Below are 9,248 nucleotides of genomic sequence, written 5' to 3'. Positions count from 1 at the left end.
GATTTATTGTACAACCATTGATGAGCTTATGTTGCACATAGGACAAGTTCATAAACCTGAGGACTGGCATCTTTTCATAGCTTTATCCTGATTGGTGATAGAAAAATTATATTTACAAATCTGTAATGTACGCAAAAAAAAATTCAAGAAATAGTATCACACTTAGAGAAACATTGAAAAAAAATTGTTTGTCTATCAGTGTAATTATTTAAGGGATGTACAGATGAAACCTTGAGAGATGGACCAGTTTGGATGGTAATTCAAGTGGAAGGAATCATTCGATTTAAAGCATAACCTATAAATATTAAGATATATCTATAAATTAAAAATACTTCTGCAAAAAATGTGAATTATTGAAATTTGTCATTCAAAAAAATAAAAATAAAAAAATAAAATATTTAAAGAAGGAGCTGAATTAAAGTAACTTTTATGATTGAATTTTTTAAAAATATTTTCACTGAAGCCAACAAGAAAAATGGACTCGGTGGCCTTGATAAAATGATGTATTGCTAACTAGCAAATATATTACTATTCCTCGTACTGGACTAAAACCTTTTACCTTATTTTTAATTAACAAATACTCTAGTTTGAATAAATCAATCATTTAAATATTTAAATAACATTTAATGATCGAGTCAGGTAGACCTGATTAATTTTCATTTTTCATGCAGATTGGTTCTTTAAATGGCTTATAAATAATTAATATCATACTGCCAAATTCCTTTACATTACGAACATTTTGTTTAAAAAAAAAAAACACCAGAAGTGGCATTTCAACTACTTCAAATATTTTTACTCCATTATTACAATACACATGACATCAAATAAAAAATTCAGTACACACTCCTTTGAAGTGGCTGTATCAGATATCGTATCACCATCATAATCTATAAAATAATTAGTAGCTAGTATCTTTTGCAACTGGTTAGGTCAAATAATTTCTGCCTTGGTAAATAGCACTAATTTATTTCAGAGTAGCGTTTTTTTTCTTAAATAACAGATTGCTTGCTTTATTATTATAATATAATAATATGATATATAGATTTAGATATATGTATATAGATTCGTGGCGCAAGCCACGATAAATTACGTCAATCATCTATGTAAATAAAAATGTAAATGTTCGTTTGTTCAAAATTCTAAATCTGCTGAAGTTCTTCACCGATTGCTTTGAAATTTTGACACAACGTTGCATCCAATACGTGCGTGGTTTTGTTATACCTGCTATGTATATACCTAAGATGTTATACTTGAGATAAGTAAAAACATTCTTTTTATGAAAAAACAGCGCTATCTGTTGGACCTACAAGCAACACACGCTATACTAAATATTTTATGATTTCATTTCATTTCAATGTTTCCGATATGTGCGTCCGCTATAAACTAAAAAACTACTGGACCGATTTACACGAGGGGAAAAAGGGAGAAAAGAAAAAACTGGAAAAGGAAAAGAGGGAAAATTCGGAAAAGGGAAAATTGAAAAAGGTAAAAGGGAAGAAGATAAAAAAGATTAAGGGGAAAGTGGAAAAAAAAAATAGGAAAACGGGGAAAAGGAAAAACAGGAAAAGGAAATGGAAACGGAAAGGAGAAAACATAAAAGGGGAAAGGGAAAAGGGGAAGAAGAAGGGTGAAAGGGAAATAAGGGAAAAAGAGATGGCGCAACTGAGAAGGGAGAGGTAAAACAGAAATTGGGAATGGGAAAGCGAGAGAAAAGGAAAGGGTATACGTTAAAAAAGAAGATGAAAATGGGAAGCGGGAAAAGGGGGAAACACAATGGAAAGGGGTCAGGGAAAAGGGGAAAGGTTAAATTTTGTGAAGTTCCATAATGTTCATTTTGTTAATGTTTTAACAAACTTTCAATTGTGTAATTTAATCTATATATATGTATATATATATATATAGATTTGGGTATATATATATATATATATATATATATATATATGCCCAAATCTACCAACAGCGAAGCTTTTCCGGGTCTAGTAGTTATTAATAAAATCATATTGCAATAGATTTTTCGGTAAACTAGTGAATATCATTACCTGATTTTGATCAATTAAATCCCGAAAAAATGCTGTACCACTGAGAGTTTTTTTTTCAGGCCATATATATTAACATTAATTTCTCAAATATGGCACCGCTGATATGTTAAACAAATAAATTCACAATTATTATAATCCACCTTACCAGCACGTTGATATGTTCTCTAGATCTTTCGGCTTACTTGGAAGCCATCTTCAGGAGGTAAAATTAATGCATTAAAGTCAAAGTCTAAAAAAAAAATCATAGTTAAAATTTAAAAACAGTCATAACTGTCCGGTCCTACTAATATACAGTAGGAATATGCATATACTCTGGTAGATTTAAATGAAATCAACCGGAACCATTTTATCAAAGAGGTAATTATAAGATTAAATTATTACTTCTTTATATTTAGTATGTTTTTAAATAATATGTAGTCTGTAAACATTTTTTGTTCATTAGTTAAATTCTTATTATTATAGTATACATGTTATTCTAAATTAGAAGTATTATAATATTTGTAAGATAAATCTAAGATTTTCATGAAATTATTATGATTGTACAAGAGCTGGATCGAAAAATAAGTTACACCCTTGCCGTGTTCTTGAATTGAAAGGGATGTATTAATGTCTTATGGTGGCAGAACTGGTTGTGTTGTTGTCTTCACACTTCCCCAACAGCAATTCTGTACGACATTCAGTACGTGTGTAGTGTTGTTGTCAATATGGCGTGTCCTGTAGAGGTTTCGTCCAGCGTAGAAGTGCGTTCTTTAGTCCGATTTTTGTGTAAAAATTACAATTGTTGTGACATTCATCACCAAACTGTTGAGGTATACGGCGAGAATGCAATGTCACGCCCCATGATCACAAATTGGTGCCAATGTTCAGAAACGGGAGAACAAATGTGAGTGACAAACTGCGTGCTGGGTATCCTTCAACTGCAAACACGACGGGTAACGCGGAACGCGTGAAGGAATTGATCTTGAGTAACTGGCACATTACAATTAGAGACACTGCAACTGCCATAACTGATAGTGTGTTTGCGATTATTCGCAATCAGCTTGGTTGCCGTAAGATGTGTGCACGATGGTGCCACATCTGTTGACCGGCAATCACAAATATCAGCGTTTTTCGTCTGCTGTTTCTTTTCTTCAACGTTACTCCACGACTGGTTCACAGTTTTTGAAACAAATCATCACAGGTGTTTAGAGCCGGATGCTACTCCTCATTCATCTCATATGAGAAAGGAGTTACTGCAAAAATTCAAGTAGAAAGTGTGGTCTCATTCGTTTTACAGCCTTGACCTAGCATCCTGCGACTACCACCTGTTTGGTCCTCTCAAGTGAGAACTGGGAGGGGAGCGATTCGCTAATGATGATGAACTGAAAGAATTGGCCCTTAAATGGTTGAAGGAAATTGGACGAAATTTTTATGAGAGCGGAATTGAAAAAATTGTCACAAGGTATGAAAAGTGTTTAGAAAAACTTGGTGATTATGTCGAAAAATAAATAAAAATATAAAGATTTTTGTTCCATAAAAAAAAGTTTTCTTATAAATACGTGTTTGTTTCATACAGGGAGTATAACTTACTTTGTGATCGTCCCTCGAATATATGAACCTATTCTATTATATGTTTGGCAAAGTTAGATTTTTATGGTTTACTATTTTTAATGCTATTTATATACTCTTTAGCACGTGTTGGAAAATTTGCGATTGGTCCTACCCACGTATATCAAGTTGCAATCTTTACAAACAATACTGTATACTCCCTGTTTATCAAATTTGAAATCATTATCACATGTTTTTTTTATTAAAATTATTTTTAATTAATTTATTATTAATAGCATATGCAAATGTTAAGCAATTTTTTTATAAATATATTTTTTTCCAATTTTTTGACTAAAAAGTGTATTAATATACACTTTTTAGTCATTTATCCTTATTTCAGGTAATAATTGTATTATTCTTTATATTAATTTTGTTATTTATTTTATTATATAAATTGTTTATAGTACCGACATTATAACCGTTAGCAACAGCAATGTTTTTAATTTATTTAAGTTTCTTTATTTAAGGATTTTTTATCATGTTTGAGGTATTTTATGGCTCTATATAATAATGAATTAAAAGTAGACATCTTTTGGCGTAACATAAACAATAACACAAAATGCATATCTTTAGATATCTGTAACATGTACCTAATATAATCTTAAATAAAACTAACTTTCATTAAAAAATATTTAAACAATAAAAATTAAATAAATAAACATTATACAAACGAATTTATGATCAAAATATATCGTGAATGCAGATAATCTATTTTTCATCCTGAAAAACTCCCTGTTTGAAGTTAAGAGAATTAAAATGTTAATCGTAAACTAGTAAAAATGTTAATTTTAAATTAAAAAATTTTTAATGTTAAAATTAAAATGTTAATTTACAGTTTTATCTCCATTTTTAAGAAGTTAATCCTTCAAGTATCTTTAAAATAGGTTTCATGCCTAATCCAACACAAACACAAAAACAGATGTGAATTCCTATAAGGGGCGCAAATTAATACAGGTTAATTTACATTCAACAGTCAATATTATAAACAAAGATTTGGCTTGGCTATGGGTGAACCGGGAATTTTGGCAAAGATGTATTTGCAATTTTTAGAAGATTCTTGTATCAATAAAATTCTGACTCAACATAATATACGTTGTATAAACGTTATGTAAATGACACTATAATTATATATAATAAAAATGTTCAAAATTAATCAATTATTATGTTAAATGAATTTAATAAAATTGATAAAAACATAAAATCTACCATGGAAATAGAAAATAATAATTGTTTGAATTTTTGGTGTATAAAAATATATAATAATAAAATTGATAAAATAAAATTAAAAATATATCGTAAAGACACTTTAAATAACACAATAATTAATTACCATTAATTTTATCCATGGTCCAAAAGATGGCTGTTTTTAATTCATTGTTATATAGAGCCATAAAAATACCTCAGACGTAATAAATCTTCCTTAAATAAAGAAATAAAAATGATTAAAAACATTGCTGTTGGTACTATAAACAAATTATATAATAAAATAAATAGAAAAATTAAAAATACAAAATTATTACCTGATAAAAATGATAAAATATACATAAAAAATGAATATACACCTATTAGTAAAAAAATTCAAATACAAAAAAAAATGGCTAAACACCTGCATGTGCTACTAATAACAAATAACTTAAATACATTAATAATAATTTTAATAAAAAAATCATCTGAAAATTATTCCAAATTTGATAAACAGGGAGTACACAGTCTTGTTTGTGATGATTGCTACTTGATATACGTGGGTACAACCAATCGAAAATTTTCCACACCTGCTGAAGAGCATATAAATAGGATTAAAAATAATAAACCAGAAAACTGTAACTTTGCCAAAGAGAATAGGTCATACATACAATCATAATAATTTCACAAAAAACCTAGATATTTCTTACAAATATTATAATACTTCTAATTTGGAAAAATATCGTTTATACTGTAACGTGGGTATGACCAATCGTAAATTTTCCACACATGCTAAAGAGGATGTAAATAGCATTAAAAATAATGAACCAGAAAACTTTAACTTTGCCAAAGATATAATAGAATAGGTCATGCATGCAATCATAACAATTTCACAAAAATCTTAGATATTTCTAACAAACCTTATAATAATAACAGTTTGGAAAAGTATCATATATACTTATTAATAAAAATTTAATTAATGAACAAAAAAACTTTTTAAAGACGATATATTATTTAAAAATATACTAAATATAAAAATAAAGAGTTAATAATTTAATATAATAAAACTGATAGACAAAAAAAAATTTATGTTTTTCTAAGTGTGATACCATTTCTTGAATTGCGTTTTTTTTGTACATTACAGCTGTAAATAAAATTTTTCTATCACCCTTAGTTTTAAATAAGTTACGCTTAAAATAAAATTTGAAAAATATAGTTAAAATCTATAAAATTTATAATTTTACATGGCCATGCCTGTGTTAGAATGATTTCGCTGATGGTTTTCTTTTATAAATAGCTTCAGGCACATCCCGAAAAATATCCAACAGTAATCAGCTAGCATTGGCAATTTCTACTAGAGAAATACCGCCATGGCTCTTGCCAGCGGTTAATACAAGTTTGGATCTCTCTCAAGGAGAAATAAAAAATAAACCAGCAGTGATCATCCAGCAGGAATTTTTTGCAACCGTCAGTAGTTACGAAGAACATATTAGAATTTATACTGACGGTTCTAAAACCGAACATGGTGTTGGATGCTCGATATATGTAAATGAAGAAGCCCACTTTTGGAGACTGCCAGATGTGGCCAGTGTCTACACGGCAGAACTCACTGCAATTCAGCAAGCTCTTCGCTACACTGAACACTATTGCGAAGAGAGAGTGCTAATATGTTCCGATTCATTAAGTGCACTCGTCGCAATTCGGAGCAAGAACATTAAGGATGTCCTAATTGCAAACATCCTGTCCATTTTATACGTACTAAAACAACGAGGACAGCGATGCGTATTTGTATGGACTCCGGGGCATGCTGGTATTACAGGTAATGAGATCGCAGACGAAGCTGCCAGAAAGGCAACAGTCTGCGATGTTTTGGATGCATTTCCTGTAAGAGTGGCAGATGTTAAAAACCGTCTAACAAACATAGAAAAAAACAAGTGGAATGCTGAATGGAGGAGATTAAATACAAAATTAAACACAATAAAATCTTCTCCTTATAAATGGAAAAGCGACTATAAGTTGACTCGCCGTGAACAAGTAGCGGTGACCAGACTTAGAATCGGTCATACGCGATTAACAAATTTATATTTGTTAACCGGCGAAGTGAGACCAATGTGCGGTGTTTGTAATAAAACACTGACAATCAAGCATCTTATAGAAGAGTGTACCATATATGAGGACCTCAGAAAGAGGTTCCGTTTTAGAAATAATATTACTGCTGATCTGGATAATGGAAATGAAGAAAATATAGTTGCATTTTTACAAGCCAGTGGACTTCTTAAAAGTCTATAAAAATGAAAGTTTAAAGCTGTGACAAAAGAAACTCTAAGCGGTAGCTTATATATATATATATATATATATATATATATATATATATATATATATATAAAGAAAAAATGGTATTGATAAGTTTAATTTTAATTTTAAATGTATGCATATATACATAAGTGAGTCTCGAAACGTGGCACGTATAGTGACGGGAGGTAGCCCTCTTGCCTAGGCCATTTTGGCTCACCTGCATTCAAGAGCAGTGAGTCGGGGTGTGTCCGGTGATGGCATGGGGGACCCTCAAGGGTGGATTGAGGGCGCCAGGCTGTGGGTGTACGCTGTGCATGCCTATAGCCTGTTTATAAGAAGGATTCAACTGCCACGGCACCCTGGCGCGACTGATATACTGCTCAACGGCGGTTCTGGTCGCCCCGAGGGTGCTTAAACAAACTATAAATGAGACTCGTAGAAGAAAGAAAGAAAGATATGGTAGGATAAGTTTTAATTTTAATTTTAATTTAATGGTCTTTTGGGAACCTATCTCAAATTTTAATATTGGGGCCCTTTACACCCCATAAGTGTTTTGTGATTGTCCTTGTCTTTATGTCATAAATGTTTTGTGTAGTTTGTGCTTTTAAATAAAATGTAAGGGGCCTTTACACCCTTACATATGACGATCCAGATGGTGATAGTAGTTTCTTTTAAAGATTGTGACGAGGGCTACTGACCTTAGCAGTCGATGCCCATAAAAATTCAGGAAAAAAAAAGCTTGCATGTTAGTGTTCCATTTTCCTTTATAGCGGCTTTCCATCACCGAAATGTCTTGGTAGAAACATTCACCGTGTTCGTCACTTACGTCTCCGACGTTGTCCGGGAAAAATCCAATGTGAGTGGAGGAAATGCATTTTCAAAGACTACATCCCATTCGCAAAGAAAACACATGCACTTAGTATAGCTTAAATGCATGCCTAACAAAATAGCTATAAATTTCAAATCACCACAAATGTTCCAGTTATGTTTTTTATAGTTTATTTTTTCAAGAACGTCTTTCACCACATCGTATGTCTCTTTCAAATTAAAACCGTAAGCAATTGGTATCGAAGGATATTTGTTGGTGTAGTAGAACCACTTTTAAACTATACTTGGAGGGATCTATGAAAAGGCGCCAGTCCTCAGGTTTATGAACTTGTCCTAATTGCAACATAAGCTCATCAATATTTGTGCAATAAATCAAATTATTTTCATCCATAAAGTATTGTGAAAGTTAATTTTGTCGGCTTCGAAAGCTTGAAATTTTTGTATTTTTTGACGTGACAACGTCTTATAAATCGATGAACGCCGGTAGCACGCACGAAAAATTGTCCCGTTCCGCCTGAGCCGAGCCGAGCCGAACCGTCGTGCAATGGAATATACTATCATGTCAAGCAGGTTTTGGCGGGCTTTTCAAAAAGCAATTTCATGAATTTGATTTATGATTTCAATTTCATCGTTTTAAATTGACACTTTATCAACATTGATTTGATTAAAGTTTATTTCTATAACAAATTGATCATAATTATTATTGAACAAATCACTCAATTTAAACTTGCAAAAATTATTAATATTAGTTATTATTATTATTATTAAATCAAATGAAAAATGGAATATTAACGTGTTTCATTAGCTAATTAAACAATCACTTCGATTCAATTTGGTTGTTTAAACAAGTAATTTTGGACACCTAATAATCCCATTCCTAGACGTCGCCCGCCAGGGCAACCCTCTCGGAGAATCTAGCTGCGGAACCGTGCCATAGGCATGCCCTGCAGCTAGTAGTTCAATAAACAGATCAGTCAGATCAAAAGTTGATATACATTGTACAGTCAAAGCCAGTAGATAGAAGGATTATATTGTAAAAGGTTCAGAAATTTTTTATTTTATTGAATAAAAGAGTTTATTTCAAACATATTTTTTAGTTCCCGTAAACGATTTTTTAAAAAAAAATTATCAGAATACATTCCATAAAAATAGTAAATATTAAAATGAACGTCTTAAAAAAAAATTTATAAGATTTTGATAACATTTAAAAAATGTTTTTTACGAAAAAAACTAAATTTTTTCAAATGTGTTTCAAACGTTAAAATTTAAGAAAAGTATTGAAGGTCAAATAGCTTTCTTTCAGTTTATAGTTCTTCA

Source organism: Lycorma delicatula, chromosome 1, assembly GCF_047948215.1.
Source record: "Lycorma delicatula isolate Av1 chromosome 1, ASM4794821v1, whole genome shotgun sequence".
NCBI classification, from domain to species: domain Eukaryota; kingdom Metazoa; phylum Arthropoda; class Insecta; order Hemiptera; family Fulgoridae; genus Lycorma; species Lycorma delicatula.
Note: the sequence above shows the minus strand (reverse complement) of the source record.